A 2,301-nucleotide genomic window follows, 5' to 3' on the forward strand; every position below is an offset into this window, starting at 1 on the left:
TAATTCAGTAGTATTGGTTTAATAAAGCTTTACTCACAGCTTAAAATGTCCTTTAATCTGAACAAATCCAAATTAATATTCTGGGTCAGTTGCTCCCAAATGCGGAAGCGTGCCCCCTAGGGGGAGTTTAGTGTAATAGCAGGGAGCGTAATAGAAATAAAGTAAATAAATGGACCATTTGGAGCGTATTTTTATATTGATAACATCCTGAAAAAAAAATCAAAACCCCAATAACTAGTAAAATAAAGATTTGAATTTAAAATACATTTTCAATTTTATGGTAGTCTTGTGATTTAAAGGATATCGTAGCCTTTTTTCTAAACCTAGCTGTCAGCAAAACGCACATGAGGACCAGCAAAATGTCCTCCCTTTACGACAATCGCTCCTCAGTGTGACTGTGAAATAACAAAAAAGGTCCCCACAATGATGCCGAGGACCATATACACACATATATACATACATATAAATATGTATGTATGCACAGATTGATGTTTTTATTGATTAAATCTCCTTAAACCTGACTAACTCTCACAGGCACATTCAGCAACCTAAAATAAAGCATTGAGTATTGTGATATGATGTTCCTTAATTAATGTTCCTGGTCTAATGATTTTTTCCCTCACTGCTCCAGACGCCCCGCTTCCATCTGATCCTGCCCTGGAGTTCTGGAACTTGATCGCGGATCAGGTTGATTTCCCTTTCTATATGAATGTAGGGCTGTTCTCAGATGATGTAGAGGAGGATTTTACTGTTGATGTGGAGCCTGATGATGAGTTTAGGGTCGTAGATGTGGTGATTTATGATGAGGAAGAGCTAGAGGATTATGATGATGATGAGGATGATGATGAGGAGGATGATAATGAGGCAGAGGTCCCAGAAGGGGTGGTAAATGAGGAGCAGGAGCTAGAGGATTATGATGATGAGGAGGATGATAATGAGGCAGAGGTCCCAGAAGGGGTGGTAATTGAGGAGCAGGAGCTAGAGGATTATGATGATGAGGAGGATGATAATGAGGCAGAGGTCCCAGAAGGGGTGNTGGCAATCGTAATGGCGATGAAAAAAAATGCAACTCTCTCATTCAGAGTGAAATTTATTTCCAGATTCAGATTTATTGTGGAATATTTCAAACTGCGGTAGAAAACCTTAGAAAGCTGCCAGTGAGCTTTAAAACTCGCTCCTTTGCCTTATTAAACTCAAGCTTTAACTGAACTCACGTTTAGGGGAGGATGAAACTATATTATTGCAGAAAAACGTGCTTTGTTTGCCTAATTAGCTGCTGCAATTAGCAAGCTTCTCTAAAACTTCTCACGCACATGCGCAGGCTCCTCGGTTGCCATGGAAACGGAGCTGCCGATCTTTAACGGTTACTTTCCAGCCTGGACCTTGAAGCTGAACTTGCTGCAGTCTGTGGTTTGCTAACCTGCTAACGATGAGCTACGCACCAGAGGAGCACAACTACTCGAGAGATCATCTGGAAGGTTTGTTTTACTCTTTCACTTTGTTAATTACAAAAATGTTACGTGAAAAATGATTAATTTGATGTTTTTTTTCATGACGTTGAGGCAGCTAGCTTAGCATGTAGCATCTCCGACATCTCAGGATTAAATGTTATTAGTTGATTAAATGTTAACAGTGATTTAATGATTTGGAAATAACTTTTATTTCTGTTTGAGAGAAACACCTTTGTTGAATTAGATGTAAATGTTTGAAAACTAGATGGCACTAGCTCTATGATTTTAAAAAATGCATTTTGCTCTATGTGGAAATGTTGGGGAAATTACATTCAATAAATGTTCAAATATATTTGAAGGACTTTTAACACAACATTATCAAGCCGAACTGTTTATTTTTCTATTTAATAAAAAAGTGAAGATTTTGAGTATTTTGGAAGTTGGCTGAATTTAAACCCGATAACAGCTGGAAAAACGAAGAAATTAAGATTCTCAAGTTGTTTAGTTTAGTAAATGTGTTTAGGAAATGATAGGTTTTTATTTAGTGTTTTAATAAAAAGTTTTTAAGGGTTATTATGTATTAAATCGAGTTGAAAGAAGAAATGGGAGAAATTATAACAGATAAAATGGTTTGGTTTGAGAGGATAATATTTAATGAAGCTAATGTGGAAATGGTTGAAAAATACAAAATTAATTGTTTTAGGATAAAATAGGTTTTGTTAAATACATTAAAACTTTAAAGGGGAGGATTTTTAAAAAATGCTGTGAAAAACATGGTCTCCATGGATACCTTAGTTGAATGCATAAAACAACTTTAGGCTTTTTTTTAAGGTGGCATATATAAGGTGGC

This window comes from Cyprinodon variegatus, unplaced genomic scaffold (genome assembly GCF_000732505.1).
Source record: "Cyprinodon variegatus isolate N-32 unplaced genomic scaffold, C_variegatus-1.0 Scaffold1091, whole genome shotgun sequence".
NCBI classification, from domain to species: Eukaryota; Metazoa; Chordata; class Actinopteri; order Cyprinodontiformes; family Cyprinodontidae; genus Cyprinodon; species Cyprinodon variegatus.